This window comes from Natator depressus, chromosome 18 (assembly GCF_965152275.1).
Source record: "Natator depressus isolate rNatDep1 chromosome 18, rNatDep2.hap1, whole genome shotgun sequence".
NCBI classification, from domain to species: domain Eukaryota; kingdom Metazoa; phylum Chordata; order Testudines; family Cheloniidae; genus Natator; species Natator depressus.
In genome coordinates, this window is record NC_134251.1 from 12,131,626 (window position 1) to 12,150,231 (window position 18,606).

Genomic DNA, 18,606 nt, shown 5'->3' on the forward strand with positions numbered 1-18,606 from the left:
TTTACAAACATTGCTTACGCCCCTTGCTCATGTGGGTTGAAATTCACCCCTGTGCAGAGCACACTTAAGTGCTAGAGCCCCTGAGCATCCTCCATCTCTCCATTGAAGCTAATGGGAGTTGGGGCCATACAGCCCCTGCAGTTGCCCATATCTTCGCAAGGTCGGGCCCATTATGGTGTCATAGGGGTGCTCGAGCCTGACTAAAGGCCTGATCCAGATTTCACAGGAAGCAATGTCTTTCCATTGTTTTCACTGGGCTTTGGAGCAGGTTCTCAGGGCCCAATCCTGTTCCTGTCAAAGACAATAGTAAGCCCTGGATGATCAGAGGGGGGCTGACCCTCCCTGAGTTGGCTCACCTGCGTAGAATTTAGCCCAGGCCTGTTCCGAAGTGGCAACAGCTGCATCTCAGCTTGCAGGGCTGATGATCCCACACCCTCTCGGAGCATTTAGCATCAAGCCAGTGTGTCAGTGAGATGAAAGCTTTGAGCCATCAGAATGGCCAGGCCTGTGAGGAACAGACACGCTAGATCTGAATCCTATTGAAAAATAATAAAAAGGTAATTACTTTGTCATTACTGGACACTGCTTTGTCTGGAGAGGGGGAGGGTTCTTTCTGCACTTGAGCTATAAATAACGCTTTCCATTACCCTGCTAAGTGGACATGTGCTCCCCGTTAACTCCAGCTTAACCTCAGCTTTACACATGCCCGGTTGGTGTTGCCCACTTGTTAAATGCACCACTTGCATCCTGGGAGGCTGGTACAGACCTCTTGGAGTCAGTCAAAAAGTGGGCAGGGTGAGCCAGCTTGTTTGTGAGTCCCCACTGAGCAAGGAGGGCACAGGGTAAAGCAGGTCCACAGATGGGGAAAAAAGGAACCCACAGCAGAACAACCCCTGTAGAAAAATGTCTGAGTCTAAAAGCTGCTGTTTTCATATGTTGCCACATAGAAATATCCCTGGTCCTCAGCAATGTGGGAAGGTGCTCTCTTTCTGCTTTCTGTGTACTTATCTACATGGGTAAATTGCACTTCCACTTAAATTGGATTAGTTAAACTGGGGCTAGCCCCTGTGTGAACACCCTTAGATTATTTTAATGTAAAATGATTCATAACCAATTTAAGTGACACTGAAATGAGTCTGATTTAAACCCAAATCAGAGCATCCCCTGGAGTTTGCAGTGGTTTCAGATCATCCCTTTGGTTCAATAGATCCGGCTTGCCCATGTGGATAAGGCCTGTTTGGGAGAGGCATTGTGATCCAGTGACTCAGCACCTGCCCACATGAGAAAATGGGAGTGGTTTAAATTTGCGGTACAATTTTTAAACCGATTTATTGAAAAATAAGCAATCTCCCTGTGGACACTCTTATTTTGATTTAAACCAGGCCTACTGCACATTAGCTTAATTTGGTTAAGAATTGGTCTAAGCCATACCAAACTAAGCCCCTCTTAATAAGAACTTGAATAAACTTGAACTCTTAAACAAAGAAAAGTGCCCACACAGGGCTTTGCACCAGTTTAACTAAATCACTTTGAAAACTGATGTAAGTTAAACCCATGCGACTTTCTGGGGTAAACAAGTCTTTAGAGCTAAGGGTTGACAGTCAGGATGGGCCAGTTCAGTGCCTGGCTCTGCTACTGACTCACTCTGTGACCTTAAGCAAGACTGTGAGTCAGTTTTCCCATCTATAAAGTGGGGACAATAAAACATACCTGCCTCGGAAGGCTGGCGTGGGATTGATTAATTAGTGATTGCAAAGAACATTGAGTCTTGAAGGTGGTTCTGTATCAGTACAAATTAATTATTATTTTATTTGATTGTTTAGTGGGGTTCTGTTGTATTTCTTTGTATTAATTTTATTCTCACAGACAGGATACTACAAGCACAACTTCACAATCAGAGGAGCAAAACAACCTATATTGATTTTATGCTTTGTTTACTGGTTTTATTGTTGCTGATTTATTTTATGGATGGCATCTAGAAGACTATATGAGACCAGAGGCGCACAGTACTAGACAGTCTCTGCCCTGAACAGCTTACAATCTAGAGAGACAAGATAGATAAACAGTAATAGGGAAACATATAAGCAGAATGTCAAAGGAAAGCACTTCATGATCATGGATTAATTAAACCCCATACCCCCCTCTGGAGCAAGGAAGTAAATAGCTATGGTCTCATTTTATAGACAGGGAAACAGGGACAGAGAAGTGAAGTAATGTGTCTGAGGTCATGCAGCTAGTCAGCGGTGGAGCTGGAGTTAAATCCCAGGAAATCCCGTTCCTGTCATCAGGCCTTTAGGCCTCACATGCTATCTGTAAATAAAAGCGATAGGGCCAGATCCTCACCTGGTGCAAATCAGCAAATCTCTACTTAGATGTACACCTGCCGAGAATCTGACTTACCGTTCTGTGTGCCTGGAACTTGACCTGTGTCAAGCCTGGTTACCTAGTTTTGTTTTGTTAATTTCCAAACAAATAGTCTCTAATGTTGGAAAGTGACCTAAAGTGTCAAAATAAAGAGCCATACCCTGGTGTAAACAGCCCTAGCCCCACTGGAGTCAGTGGAGTGAAGCCAGTGTACGCCAGCTGAGGATCCAGCCCATCACCCAGCTGATCGCTTTAAGATTGGGGTGATTTTTTTTGTTTGGAGTTTTGTGTAAACTCACGAGAAAAAGTTGCATGTGAGAAAATGGCACTTTGCAAACTGTGGCTCTCTGATACGCTCTAATTGCTTTTGATATGCAGACAGTAAAAACCAAAAATGAAACCAGATAGGATGATGCTATTTACTGTTAAAAAGTTTCTGCTACTTCTGCACAGTCATTTGTTTATTTTCTGACATCCCCACCCCTCAAAAAAAATCCCTGTCACTTTTCTTCTGCATATCTCTGTGGCATCCACATTCTCATGGCCGGGGTTGAGTGAGAAGAGTGGGGAATGGATGGTATCTTGGCACAGCCATAAGATATAGCCATTGTCAGTGGTGACAGTCCCATGGCTATTTGGTGGCCTGTGTGAAAAGGATTGTGGGGCTGAGTCCATTTTGGTTGAGTGGACAGAGGTCTAGAGTCCCAATGTCAAAGTCCCCTTCATTCATCACATATGCCACTAATCGGCCATATGAGAAATTCAACTCTGTTATGAGGGACTTAAAGTGACATAGGCCTCATGTGGGCCTCTTCACAGGGAGGACTGCTGTCTAGGAGAGGCAGTGTGGTGTAGTGGATAGAGCACTAGACTGGGACTCAGGAGACTTGGGTTCTATTCCCTGTTCTGCCATTGGCCTGGTAGGTGACCTGGGGCAAGTCACATCCTCTCTTCATGCATTAGTTTCCCTGTCTGGAAGGTGGGAGTAATGATATTGATCCTTTGTAAAGCGTTTTGAGATCTGCTGATGAGAAGAGTTAGTATTATTATTAATCATTGTCCAATCTGAGCAGGTCAGGAATAAGCTTCTTGGGCCTGATTCTCTGCTGCCTTACAACTCCTAACAAAGGGCACCCCTTATATGGGACCCCTCTTGCTCTGTTTAACTACAGCAGTAGCCAGGTCACAGCAGGGTGAGCTGAGGACAGAGAGCCTTCCGCCTGACTTTCCATGCCTTTGTCATTTTAATCCAGGCCAATCTCATGTTGTTTTTAACCTCACTTCCCTTGTGTGAATAATTTCTTAGGGGTAAGGCTGGGTGCACTGTCACAGCTCAGCCAGATGAGAGAATGTTCTGGGAAGGTCGGTATTGATGATAGGCGAGTGAGATTGGCACAGAAGGTGTGCCGTCTACTGAGTGGGAATAACAGAATCACAGCAGGAAGCACTAAGGCCTTGTCTACTCTAGAAAGTTTAACTAGCAGAAGTTCTGCTCGCGTAGGGCTACCGGCAACATTGTAATGCTGCAGAGTGAATTCAGGCTTGAGCACTTGTGCAAGTACATTGTGTGCTCACAGCATTGGGATGTTTTGGCAAAATGTGTGTTGCATGGAGGCAACATCCCAATGTAATGCTGTACAAATAACTGATTTGTTGTTTCAGTGACTAACCCCAACACATTTTCCCCAAATTAATTTTTTTCAAATTATGCTGCAAAACGAAAGTCAAAAAATGGTGTTTGAGGTCAAACAAAATGTTTACTTTTGAGGGTTTGGGTTTTTCTTTTTAATGAAATGGAAGTAAAATTCTTAATGAAAAGTTGTTTTGACTTGGAAAATTAAAATGTTTGGACTTTCGGGGATTTTTTGTTTTCAGCCAAAACAAAACAAATTCAGCACAGATTTTCAAAACGTTTCAGTTGACCTGAAGAAGCATTATCTGAAGAAGAATTTTGCCGAGCTCTAACCTGGTGTTCTCTGTGCTGCCTTCTGGCACACTGCGTCGTGGGAAATTCTCTGTGTTTTGTGGGGCAGCTCATTGCCGTGAAAACTGAGCACCTTCCAATAGTGCATTATTCTTTGGGCTTGCCAGACGTAAAGTGCACACGTGACGAGTGCCAGTCTTGCAAGCACAAGAATTTGGTAGGGCCTGAAGGGTGTACATGGGAAAGAGCTTGGGCTCTAAATAAAGGACTAGACATAAACTTTTGGCCAATGAGTTGATGAAGAAGCCTTCTGCAAAGTTCAGAATTATAACTAGCAAGGTCTTCATTTTACTTTGTAATCAGTGTGTTGCCAACTCTCACAATTTTATCATGAGTGTCATGAAATTTGATGTTTTTTTTAAAGCCCCAGCTCCTGGAATCCTATGATTGTATGAGAATCTCAGCTTTCACTAAAAATAAAAGTAACTCTGTAGCCTTTAGGACTGCAGACAAAAGCTTGAAAATGTGAACCCTGAAGGCTCAAAAACCAGGAGGCAAATAACCTCTCCAAGAACGTATTATTGTTTTTAAAAATCTCTTGAGTTTTAAATCTCTTACAATTTGGGGGAAGGTCCGACTCACAATGTTTGAAGACTTGTGGTTGGCAATACGGTACAGATGATTTATTGAGAGGGGGCGGGTTGGCATTGTTTTTAATTTTCAAGAAGAAAAGAAATGAAAACAAAAATCTATTAATGCAAACCAATAGTAAACATGACTAAGCCATGCTAGGAGCTCATGTACTGTAATTCTGTGTGGCAAATCCCACTCAGGCCCTTCCTTGTATTTCCTCAACTGAGCACTGTAGCCCTGACCTTCCAAACTGCTCAGTGAGGCGGGGTCCACAACTACAAGGAACCCTACTGAAGTCTACATAGGCACTGAGTGCCACCAGCATGGAGCAGCTTGCAGAATCAGTGCTCTGTCTGGGCTCTTACCTCTGTGTGATTAGGTTCCGGTCCTGTTGATGGCCTGCATGCAACACTCTCAAGGACTTCAAAAAAAGTGCCATGTGCAGGCCCCAGTTCTGCTAAGTCTTGTACACCTGCTTCACTTGACATCCTGTGATTCTATACTTGCATTGTGTAAAATTAAGTGCATGCGTAAGTCTCTGCAGGAGCAGGCCCATTAAAGGGACATTGTCAGGCCAAATTCATTCCCAAACTTAGATCCTGATTCTACAGTAGGATCCATGCGGGTAGAACTTTCCACCTACATGGAGCCCTGTTGACTTCAGTGGGGCTTCATGAGGGTTTTAGGGGCTGTCTCTGCAGATCCAATTGCGACCTGAGTCTTCCTAAAAGCAAGCTCTTCCAAACCCTAATGCCAGTAGAAATGTTTTTTGCATGGTTAAATATGTTGATGGCAACAGTTTTAAAACAAAGTCCCAGTGCCATCAGCAGGACTTAAGCAGGTACTTAACATTAAGCCTTAAGATAGATAGATAGATGTTCCACAGCTGGGCCCCTACTGTTTTATTTCAGTTATAGCTAAAGACATGCACTTTAGAAATATGTGATCGCTAACCTGACAGCATCTCTCTAGCATATGAATTTAAGGTTTGGTTTTTTAAATCAACTTATAAACATTTCCTACTCAGTCCCTCCAACAATCTCTCTCAGTACTTGTGTTATTTCAATTGAGTTTAAAAGCATATCCCTATTTCTATCTCTATTTATTGCTTTCCCAGTGTTGGCAGGAAAAATTGATAGCTAAACCATAATTAATAATAAACAATAGCTATATAAACAAAGGCCCTCATCCTGTAAATACATATGCAAATGCTCTTCTTTACATGCTGAGACCCTGCGGAAGTGGGTCTACTCACTGTGCGTAGTGTTCATCTTGTGTACAAGTCTTTGCAAGATCAAGGCCAAAATATTTAACTAAACATACCAGTATTGCTGACTGCAACTCTTCAGTATTCGTGAGTCAGGCCCCCTAAAATCATGAGATTGCCTCAAAATTCATAAGATTTTAAAAATAATTAACTTTGGGGTTTTGTCATTTGCCCTCTGGCTCTGCATCTTTGCACTTGGCCCATGTTTATGAGCTTTTCTGGGCAACCACGAGAGCTAGAAACTTACTTTTTAAAAAAAGAAAAGCTAATATTCTCATGGAATCACATGGCTCCAGGAGCTGGGGGGTCAAAGGAAAATGTCAAATATTTCAAGAATCACAATAAAATCACAAGAGTTGGCAACCCTTCTACATACATGTATACACATAAGTAACTTTTACACGCATGAGTCATCTTACTGAAATCAGTGGGATGATTGAATTATAATTATTTATTATTTATTTGTACTCTGATAGCACCTTGAAGCCTCAGTCATGGACCAGGACCCCATTGTGCTAGGTGCTCTACGGCACAACAAAAAGTCCCTGTCCCAAAGAGCTTGTAGTCTAAGACCAGAGACAACAGGTCAGTACAGACAGGAGCACAAGGAATCAATGAGACAGTCCTGCAAGGAGCTCTGTATGGATGTGCCGACCTAGAACTCATTGCGTGGAATGGCCGAAATGAGTAAAGTTACTCAAGTGTTTACAGGGATGGGCCCTCGTGCCCCAAACCTACCCCCACATGCAACCCCATTGACTTTAGTGAGGCTGTAGGCAGGGGTCCCCCTGCACAGAACAACATGCAGGATTAGGGTCTAAGTCTATAGTTACACACACACGGCTCATTTCTGCAAACACTTAAAACACGGGTAAAATTTTACTATCCCACATAATCCCAGTGAGTGCATGAGAGCAAAGTTGTTTGTGTTGGTAAGTATCTGCAGGATTGGGCCCTTGAATACAGAGCTAATGATGAAGGCCCCAATCCCTGTAGAGCGATCCACATGGATAGAAGGGCTCTGCCCGTGTGGATTGCTTTGCAGGATCGGGCCCATGAAATATAAATAATTATGTATATATAAAAAGAAAAGGAGTACTTGTGGTACCTTAGAGACTAACCAATTTATTTGAGCATAAGCTTTCGTGAGCTACAGCTCACTTCATCCGATGCATACTGTGGAAAATACAGAAGATGTTTTTATACACACAAACCATGAAAAAATGGGTGTTTTTTAAATAAGCTATTACCAGCAGGAGAGTGGGGTGGGGGGAGAGAAAACCTTTTGTAGTGATAAACACCCATTTTTTCATGGTTTGTGTGTATAAAAACATCTTCTGTATTTTCCACAGTATGCATCCGATGAAGTGAGCTGTAGCTCACGAAAGCTTATGCTCAAATTGGTTAGTCTCTAAGGTGCTACAAGTACTCCTTTTCTTTTTGCGAATACAGACTAACACGGCTGTTACTCTATGTATATATAACTTTCTATATATATTAACTGGTTTATTAAAATATAAGCTAACTCTAGAACTAAAAATCAAAGGAGTTTATTAGAATGTAAACTATGGGCCTGCTCCTGTATACACTTATACAGAGGAGTAATTTTAGGCATGTGAGTGCTCCCCTGGTGGGATAATTTATCATGCTGATCTTGCAAAGCAGAGCAGACCCATCTACCTGGGCAAAGCCCTGCTAAAGGCTGTTCCCAAGTGCAGGGACCTGCTGGCATGGTGTGTATTACAGGATTGGGGCCCCTGGGTGCAGAGTTACTCATGTGCATACATACTTGCAGGATTGGGGCCAAAAACTATAATAAACTCTCAGAGTGGTTTGCTAATGAAATCCAAATTAAGGATATAAGCAGCCCCCCACGTTTGTCATTTAAAAGAAATAGACAATCCCATAGAAAAAGAAAGGATTTCAGCTAAATGTAGCCCAAGGAAAGTAGAGTAGCAAAGTTCACCAGGCTGCAAAAACTAGGCTTTCATACAACTTTCAGCAAGTTGCCTAAAGTTGGGGAGTTTAGAGATTTCCAGGAGAAAGCGCCCAGTGAGCTGAGGGATCTGCTTGTGACAGAGGCAGAGCAAGGAAGTGCCCCGGTGACAGGAGAAGGCGGAGTTGCCCTTGTTGACTGGGAAGTGGGGACAACCCCTCCCTTTTTCTTGCCAGGGAAGCGGGATCCAGTCCGGGTTTTGCAGGTGCCCCTCCCTTGTCTGGGTGCCCTGCCTGCTTGGAGCCGAGTCCATTCCATGCTCAGCTCCCTCTGCCACTCTCCCCCCCCGTTCCCTCCCTCCCGCCCCTCCTCTCCCCTCCCCAGCCCGGGGCAGAGGGTGGCCGGGATCCAGTCCGGGTTTTGCGCGCCGCCCGCCCCCCTCTTAGAAATAGGAAAATTCAATAATCAAAGCGAAGGGGGGGGAGAGAGAGGAGGGGGGGGGAAAAATCCGGGATCAGGGCAAGTTTGATGGCGCATGCGCGCTGCAGACTCCATCCCAAACACACACACATTTCCCTTGACTTGGAAAGTCACCCAAAGCCGCCCCAAGTGCAGGTAAGCCTGTCTGCTCTGCCCTGCCCCAGCCCCCTGGGACCCCCACCGTCCCCCAGCCCCTGCCGCCACCCAACTCTGCGGGGCAGGGGGTCGGGGCATGGCCCTGGCAGGGAAAGGGCTGGGGGGGCACATGGCAGGTGGGCATTGCTCTGGGCGAGAGGAGGGGTTGGTCCGTGGAGTGGGGGTCAGCGGTCTGGAAGCGGGGGTGGAGGGCACTGCAGGCTGCCTGGGGCTCGGGTGCGCTCCCTCTGCGGAGGGGTTGCACTCGTTGCTCCGGCCCGGGCACTTTGGGCGGCTGTTTGGGTGGGGAGGGGGTGCGGCGCTCTGCCTCCCCGGGGAGTGAACCCGAGGAGGGGGCTGTGGGGTCCAGGACTCTCACGCTCGGCTGGCCGAGGGGGGGTGGGTGCCTGTGCTCCTGTCCGCTCGGCTGGGGCTGGAGGGGGCCCGGGGGAGGCAGAGCGGTGCAGGCTCTGGAGCTGAGTTGTTGGGGGTGGCCGGTTTTGCCGGACAATTTCCAGGACTTTTAAAAATCGCCGTGGAAATGGGGGAGGGGAAGGGGCTGGGGGAGGCGGGGGACCCCCCTGCCCCGCCCCCTGCCTGGGGCGCAGGTACCCCGCGTCCCCAGTGGCTGAGAGAGGGGGTCCCGTGGGGCGCAGCTGCTGGGGGAAAGAGGAGCGCAGCGACGATGCCCCACTTGCTTTTTGCGAACAGAAACTTGGGCGAGAAGCGAAGGGAAAACGCCGAGGGGTGGCGTGAGGCTGGTGACCGCGGCGGGCCGCGGAGACAGGCTGGGGGTCCCCGGGCGGAGGCGGTAGGCGATCGGTGCCAGGGAAGTTTCTCCAAAGTGCTGGGGCCGGCGAGCGGCGCTTCCCCGAGCTGGCTGCGGACGCTCGGGTCCCGGAACGGAGATGGAGCCGTGCGCTAGGGGACTGGGAGGTACCCGGGCCCCCTCCGTGCGCTCCCTGGAGAGCTGCGCTGCGTTCCCGGCTCGGTGCGCCAGTGTTGGGGAGCTGGTGTGCCCGGCCCCCGGGCTCGGTGCGCGTGTGGGGGAGTCGGTGCCCGGCCCCCGGGCGAAGCCGGAGGTTATTTTTACCCGGTGGCATTTGCAGAATGCGCAGCTGATTTGCCATCCCGAGCCAGGAAGTTTTTTTCCCCCCCGTTTTCTTTTCATTTTCTTTGCTCTCTTCGAATCCGCTGCCGCGGCGGGGCGAGGCTCAGGCTGCGCCGGTCAGGGGGCGCACAGAGGGGCGCTGTAGGGGTAAGGGGGCTAAGGTACTGCTGGGCTGGTGGGAGTGGGTTGCTTGGCTTTTGCGGGGTGGGGGCAGATATCAGCACGGGGTGGAGTGAGGAGAGCAGGGTTGAGGGCGCTGGGGGGAGAGGGGCGGGCTCTGGGATCAGTAGGGTTTTGGTGGATGCTACTCTCCATGTTTGGAGACTCGCAGGACAAGGGAACAGGTGTCCGACCCGTCAATCAAACTAGGGCCTGCCAGGAAAAGACACTTTGGGACATTGACAAAAAAGGAGAAATAAAAAGCCTTGAAAACCCAGCGGGGCAGGGGTGTGCCTGTCCCCTGGATAGGGAAGGGTTAATATCCCAGGGCACTGCCTGCTTCTGATCTGCCTCCCCAAATCTTTAATGGCTCCCCTGCCAGTGATGAGCCCATAAGGGTTGTCTCTGGCACAGCGGGCACGCTTCCTCAGACTCCCCAGGAAATTGGAAAGCGAGAATTAGGTGAACTTGTTCTTGGGGTCTATAAATCCAGAGAGTCCTTTAGACTTGTACCGCCCTAGCTGGGGTGGGAAGAAGTGAACCAGCATAGTCTGGGAGTGGGGACATTGACCAGTAACTTGGTGTTGATTTCATGGGAGATAAGTGTGTATGCACCATGACAACCTTCCTAGAATAGTGGAGAGAGAGTCCTTCCTTCTTTTTGTTTTCCGGTTGGGGTGGCAGGAGACAGGGAGGAGGAGCCATTGGGAAAGTTGGCACATTTGGTAAAGGGCGATGAAATTTGGGGTAAAGATTAGACTGGAAGGGGCTCTCTGATCCCCGCCTGGGGGCTGGCTCACTGCACCTTCTGAGCAATTTGTTTGGAAAACTTTCTGGATGGGTTGTGTCTGAGGATTGCTCTGAATTACTCTGAGTTAGATCCATCTACCTAGTTTTTTTTTTTTTTTCTTGGTGGGAGAAAGGTGAAACTTTTGATATACTTCATGCATAAATTGCCCCCTCCATCCATGCTTAACTGCATATGCAGCCACTACAACCCTTTCCCTTGGAAAATGGTTTTCTCTCTCCTCCTGCCCCCCCTTCCCCAATTACCTAGACACATTTATTTGTGTTGTTGCTATAATAACTTTTAAGGTGAAATAATCTCTTCCTAGGGCTTTGGACTTCTGCTTCCCAGTGGTTTCCCTGCCTCCCTTCCTATACCCACTTTCTTATTTATACTTTGTTGCTACCTTGTTAGCTACCTTAGAAGCAGTTAGAAAGAGTTTATGGGGGAATATTGTTGAACTTCAGTAATCAAGTTTCCAGATCTCATGCCTCGTGTTTAATTTATTAGACTAGTTATTTATTCTGTTGATGATAATCTGTTGCTGGTTTCTATGGAGATGTTAAACTGATCTCTTTCAGAAATCAAACTCCATATGCACTAAAACGTTTAAAGGGGCAGTGTCCTCTTTTGTTTGCAGACTTTACCTTTTCAGTTGCTCTATTGGCCTCCTTTATATTTTATATATTTTAAAAAGTCTGAAGTTGAAGCTTTGTGCAAGACAGAGCTTATTATGACTAGCAGAAAGTCAGGGCTTTGATCCTTTAGTTGCATCATCATTTAAAACAGATCATTCCCCCCCCCCCCCACTTCAGACCAGATAGAAGAACCCTTTCAAGATCAAAGAGTCCAGCTAAAAACTATTGTTTAAAAAAATAAAAAAAGGGGGGAAAAGTGTTATATCAGGGTGATGTTTCCTTAATTTGCTCATTTTATTCTAAGAGATTTATTTTAGCAATAAAAACAAAAAACTTGTAGCAACCATATTGTTGTTCTTATACTTCCCAAGCCTTTTAAATGTTAAAATAAGTTCAAAGTCAAATATCTCTTCAGATAAAGTGCATGTTAGTGTATATTTATTACTTGTTTTCTAAATGTAGAAGGTCAGAATCCAGAAGGCTATCGCATTAGAGAAGGTTTTAATAGTCTTTGTTTCAGCTTAATGAGAGCGAAATATAAAAAGCATTTTCACTGTAACATTTATTCAGTTTTTAAAGGAGAATCTCTGCAGTTTATTCAGTTTTTATTTTATAATTAAGAAAAGATCCCCTCATTTAATTATCAGTGGAGGAAAGGGAGAGTGTCTTACATTTCTGACATACTTAAAAATTGTGAACTCACCATGAGCTCGTGTATTTATCAAGCTGACAAACACGGTACAAAGCTATTGTGTTTCCTGCTCATCTTCTTGGGGGTAAAGTTGTAGGTTTTAAAAAGAAAATAATGACCCATATGATGCATTTTTAATATCCAAGTGAACTCCCCAATTTTTTCCTACCTGTGTCCTCAAAATGCTTCATGTCTCCTAAAATACTTTCCTTTTTTTCTTTCAATACACTTCTGCATTTTTATTTAAAAAAATGCAAATAATAACTGGAACCAAAACAACCCTAAATATATGTTTAATTTCACCATATAAGATTATTTTCTCTGCAGTTGTTTGGTTTGTAATTGCTTCTCATTATTATTTTTTCTTTTGGCTCATCAATGCAGTCAATCAGTTTTTCTTTTTAAAAAAATATATTTTTGTAAACCTTTTGTTTATTTGTTTGATTTGAATTGCAAACAGAATTGACTCTGACAAGTAAAAGGGGGAGGGGAGGGAAGGAAACACTATGGCTTTAAACTCAGGAGTTTGCATATTCTCCTTGTATCTTTCCCCTTTGCTAATTATTGTGTTGTTTTCAGAGCAAATATGTCATATCCATGGCGACCAGGCAGGTTTATTGTCTTTCAGAAGCAATAGCTCACATAAGTAATTAATGACTTCTTTTTTTTTTCCTCTGGCTTAGGTTAAACAGATCATTCAAGGAAAGTCATATCTCTCTCTCCCTCTTTTTTCTTTTTTTTTTTTTAGCCCAGTGACATAAGAACATGAGTTAGAACAAGAGAATACTTTAACCAAGAAGTCAACAGCTTATTTTTTCCCGTTTCTTTTTAAAAGCTGTAAGTGTCAGCTTTCCTCACACATGACATTGTCATTCTTGCAGTTTCGGAGCAAAGCCCTGGTGCAGGGAAAACCCATTGAAAGCTTGAGTTCAGTTGGTAGTTGTACAACAGAAGAAGGTGGTTTGGGGAGGGAAGGGGGTTATTTCTCCTTGAGGAAATCAGTGGGTGGGTGGGTGGGTGTAGGAGGGAGTCAATGACCAAAAAAACCAACTCATCTGGATCTGACAGATTGTCAGTTTCCAGGAAAGAATTAATGACTTGATTTTATAGATATATATATTTACACCATCCAAAACAGTGAAGCTATTTGGAAAAACAAACTTTTGAAAAAAAAAATCTCAAGTCCACATAAACTTGAGTCTTACAAGAACCTATTGCAAATAGTTTGTTTCAGGTGTAAGGGTGATCGTTACCTTTTCCAGTTCTCATTCTTTCTATTAAACCAGAATCTGCTATCTATCCAACCCAGGGACTGTGATTTACTGAAATGGTTATTTTCTGTGCACCCTCCTTGACTTGTTTTATTTTTGTTAATTTCATTTTTGGAAGGTTTTATATACTGTCTGTATAAATTCTTGAGGAGATAAAAGCACTGCTCGAGTCCCTAAAGCAAAGCTTTTTTGTGCATCATATATTTAAAAAATAAAAACAAATCCCATTTGATCGAATCAAGTACACTGCTTTGCTAGTAATGATTCCATATTCCACAACACTGCAACTTTTAAAATCTGTTTCCATTCTGCTTTGTAACACTAATCAAAGAGCCACTTCCTCCCAGGTTTTTTTTTTTTACTGACTTGTGTTAATGAGAACCACTCGGATCAGATTTTGTGTGGATGTGATTTTGGGGTCGAGAGGCATGGTCTCCTCAGGTTCACTTGACGTAGGCACCTTTAGAATTCTATAATATATATATCTATATATACACATTTTTTTCCCCAAATCCATATCTCCCTCATCCCTACACTCCAGAGAGGTTTGTAACTTCAGCGATCGGAACCTACAGGCAGTAGATATTAATAACAACAATAAAAAACATGAAGAAGAAGAGATTTTGGTATTTAGTTTCTGAAGAGCAGAAGAGAAGCCCCTAAGTATTGTAAGGCTGAGGTTTCAGCAGAGTTGATAATTGAGCCCTTAACCTTCTGATGTCTATATCAGAAAAACAGACTCTAGCAGAGGGAGACAAAGAATAAAAGCAAATACCAGGCAGGAGGGAGCTTGGGAGATTTCTGAAATATTAAAATATAGATCGGGGCACACTTATAAATAAATAAATTAATTAAATAAATTTCATTAGGTTCCGTTCTTTCCCCTTGGTGAAGTGTAGCTGGCTTAAAGGTGGCTTTGGAAGAACTCTGAGGTTTCGAATGCAGCTGTGCATCAAGGCGCTTCTGTGAAGTGAACAGATCGAACTTGGGAAGACTTGTCTCTTAAAATTAAATAATATCTACATTATTTTTTTAAACTGACGAATTTGTAGTGGATGTTTTTAAATGAAAAGTTAAATAGCTGGAAGTTGGGAGTTTTGCAGGCTGTGGTTTCTTGGCTGTGCTAAAGGGAATTGAATTGAACCATTTTAGCCACCCGTCAGAGCAGTTGTTTCCGTGTTCTGTCACTGTATTTATGTTTCATCTGTATGTTTGCGTCTACAAATTGGGTGCCAGGGAAGAAGGGGCAAGCGGGCACAAGAGGTGGCCCTTAAAGTTAACTTGCTTTGGGTGTAGAAGACTGGAGCTTAAAAGAGAAGCAAGAGCGCATCGTAAATTTTTCTAAAATTAATCAACCGTTTAAGAGCTCCACATTAACGAGGTTTTCAGGCAATAAGCTTTCTTCTTCTTCTTTTCTTGTTACAAAGTCCAAGAGGGTTGTGGGGGGGGGGTGGGGTGAAGGGGAAGGAAAGGGGTGGAATTTGAACAGAAATAATAAAAACAAAAAAGGCTGGATTTGTGGAATATAAATCCCCTGGTGTCCTTGATCCATATTGTCAGGTTTTTTTTTTTTTTGGTCGGATTTGTCCTGTGTGTCTTTGACGGAAAAGGCACGTAGAGAGAGAGAGCGCGAAGGGTTGGGGGGGGGGTAGGGGAGAGAGAGGGACGTGTGGCTGCTTTGGAGCTCATTATCATTCTTAATAAGTCTTAAGGAATAAAGAGGAGCATTGAGTGTAAATGCTGGGTAATCCTAACACTCCTCAAGGTGAGAGGAGTCTCGAGGACACAGAGAGAGAGAGAGAACGAGAAGGAGGGGACTGGCGGGGGGCAGGAGAGAAGCTGCCAACGAAAGTGGTCTCTAAGAAACCAGGCATGGGTTAACACGGGGGGTGCCCATTGGCTGCTTCAATTTTGTTTCACCAGCCCGTGCTGGGGAAAGTTCTCTCCGAGTTTCTCTCGGAGACGGAAAGAGGAGAGCTGGCCATCATGGTCAAAGCGTTGGCCTCTGAAGGCAGCCCTTCGTGACAAACTTCAGAACTGGGGCGAGACTGCCTGTCCCCTTCCCGGTCCCCCATTCTGTGTGTCCGCTCTACCTGAAATCATGCCGCACTGGGTTTACACTCGCTCCCGCTTCCCCTGTGCGCATCGTGCTTTGCTTTTCAACCTGACACTTTATAGTGCCTAAAATATTGTTCTCATCTCCCCAAGCTAGGGCAGTCTCTGGCTCGTGCTTCTTCGCAGGCTCCCCCATCCCAGCCCCTTTTTGTTTCCATCTTGAAGGAACTCCCTTCTTCTCTGTATTTCCTAAGGAATCTGCCTCCAGTTGTCTTTGATTGTGAGGGGAGGACACATCCTGAACGCACAGCTTCGGACACTAGGTGGCTTAAAGTATAGGAATGGTTTGGTAAGCCAGCTGGGAGAGAGAGAGACATGTGTTCGCTCCGTCTGGTGGGCTCCTTTATTCAAACTTTAGGCTGACAGAAAAAGGCAGAGATGCCTTGGGATGGATCATAGGCTCGGGCATCCTGTCGCTCTGCAGCTGCGGGATATGTCTGCCAGTGTGTTGGAGCCTCCAAGCCTTCATGCAACTGAGAGAGAAACGAGTAAAGTGTGTTAAAGGGCTCAGCTGCCTGCACCCCCTCTGAAAGGAATCAGGAGGCCATTTGCTTCGTTAGGGCCTCCACTGTAAATTGCATGTTTACCACGCCCACCACAAAGGTGTTTCTTTCAGAAGAAGGTCTCGGGTCTGCCTGTTTGCAGGACCTTTCACGCCATGCTATATATATGCTGTGGTGCTGGGCACTTCAGAAATGCTCATAGCTCCCTGCCGCTTTGCCAGATCTTTGTTCTCGCCCTGAGCCCAGTTGTAGGTGGATGGGTGGGGTATGTACTGGCACTTGCCGATGACATCCTAGGCCTTGAGGGCTGGATAGAAGAGGCAGACACAACCCTGCATCTTTAGGTCCTCCTCTAGATCGTGTGGTCCTGCCAGCTGAGGGCATAGCACCTGAGAGCATCCCCTCTTTTGCGACAGCAGTGTGAACTGAACCTACTTCTGAGTGACAATATGTACTCAGAGCTAGCACGGGACGGTTGTCCTGATGATGTGACTTTGATCAGTCTGTTTGAGAGGCCTGAAGTAATAAGGCCATACCCCGACTAAGCTCTGAGTGCCTAAGTTCATGTGCTTTGTTGCAGTGCTGTTGGAATAGGTGAGCCGCAGGGCTAGACTGCACTTGGCAAAGAATAGCTCTAAACTGGGGCTGGGCTGGCAATGCTAGGGACCGAAGGTCTGCATCCAGAGCAGCATCGGTTTCCCCAGTGCCGGCTTCCCCAATGCCACCCTCCCCAGGAAATCCCATCCTGAGCTGGAGGCAGCACCTAGAGGTGAGATGGGGGTTTAGTCTCCATGACTCATCCAGTCCTTGACCTGTCTGCTGAGACCGCGAACTAGTGCCAGTTGCAACAAGGAGGTGGAGCCTTGTGCCCTGGGAACTGCAGGGAGGTCTGTCAAACTTCTGTTTAGGCCACTGAAGAGCTGTCGGATAGTACATTTCTCTCGCTACCAACCTGGGCTGGAATCGAGCCGATGGCCCACAGGTAAAAAAAAGTCTTTGTATGCCGATAACTTGAGCCATCCAGCCCCGAGCTTCCCATGTTAGAAGACATGCGGGGCTGATGTTAGATTGCAGAGCAGCGCATTGGTTTGTGCCTTTGGCCCTTTCCCTGTGCCTGCCGTTTTGCTCAATGGGGCCATGTTTTCTTTCCAGAAAGTGCCTTATTTTCATTCTCCCATCGATAATGCTGAAATGAAACAGACCACCTGGAAGCCCTAAGGCCATAGGGCACTTTGTCCTACCCTATCTGGAGGCAGTCTGCAAGCTGGGCCCAAGCCTGGGTACATACAGAGGGTGGCCCAGCCTACCAGTTGCTAGGAGGAAGGGATGTAGACTGCATGGGTTCTCCAGGAGCTCTTAGTTCTGGAGCAGCTCTTCTGGAAGGACCATCTGGACAGGGAAAGCTTAGCAGTAGAACCCTTGGACCTTCTTGGGACGGAGAAGATGTGGGTTATGACTGAAGCACTTTGGATTTTGTAGGGAGTCCTGATGCAGTTGTGCCCTGTTAACTAACTGGTGAGACAGAGGGTACTGTGCAGTGTCAGTCCTTGAGACCTGCGTGTGAATCCCTATTGAGCTTGGGCTCAGAGCGTGACTCCTGCCACTAGTTCGTGCAAGAGGCTGGGAGGACAGTCTAGTGGTTAAAATCTGCTGGGAGGCTAAAGAGCAGGGTTGTCTTCCTGATCCTGCCACTGACTTGCTGTGTGACCTTGGGCAAGTCACTTCTCAGCTCTGACCCTCCAGTTCCCCCGCTGTAAAACAGAGTTGGAGACTCCATTCATTCACCTTTTCAAAGTGCTTGGGGATCTTCTTGAAGAAGCTTCTGTCGAAGGGCCGAGTGTCTGTAATGATGTGTGTGCTGGGGTGCTTGGCGGGGGCAGGGAACGTGCCTCCCGCCTAGGCACCCTGGGAAGCTGGTCTAGATTTAAATTTCTCTGGTTTTGCTCCTAGTGCTGATGGCCGGGGGAACAGGGCTTCCACCTCCAACCCCTGCCACACTCTGCACCTCTTTTGCCCCTTATGGAGTCCCTGGGCAAAGCCTTCTGTGTCCCAGCTGCAGGCAGGCTGAGCCCAGGGTGTGGGGGACCATCCCTGGCAGCTGTTCCCTTCCACCTGGCTCAGCCTGTCCCCAAGCCCACGGGAGGGAGGGCTGCACAGGTTCATGCTTTTCTGATTGTTGGACAGTGAGCCTGGCAAAACAGCTCCCAGCCTGGCTGCCATGGTCACTGTGTCTGCAGCATGTCCTCTTGGCAGGACGGTTAGTCAGTGAGAGGATCAAGGAACCGGCCCCTCTCACCAGTGCCTCGGGTTGGGCCAGTTTTCTACCGAGGTGGCCTCACGCTCTCCTTCCAGCAATCCAGTGAGACTCCCTTGGGTTATCATAGCCTCTCAACAGTGATTTGCAAACAGGCGTTTGGAGATAAAGTCTTGGTGCCATGCTAGGGGCCGGCAGGACAGATATGAAATGCGGCAGGTTTATGAAAGAGAAGGTGTATGAAATGCAGCCTGCAGCTCCCATTTCACTGCACTATGCCAAAACACACAGTTTCTTATTTCAGTAACTGTGATCTTTCGAGGAGGTTAATTTCCATG

The 18,606-nt window shown here is 46.2% G+C and overlaps 1 protein-coding gene across 2 annotated transcripts in view; it reads left to right on the plus strand.

Moving 5' to 3' along the window:
* The first annotated feature begins 8,665 nt into the window (after window positions 1-8,665).
* The window catches only part of CASZ1 (castor zinc finger 1), a 263,964-nt gene continuing 254,023 nt past the window's right edge, over window positions 8,666-18,606 (plus strand). For both annotated transcript variants that reach the window (XM_074975271.1, XM_074975272.1), the window contains exon 1: window positions 8,666-8,739. The gene's annotated coding sequence lies outside the window, so the exon portion shown is untranslated. The remainder of the gene's footprint in view (window positions 8,740-18,606) is intronic.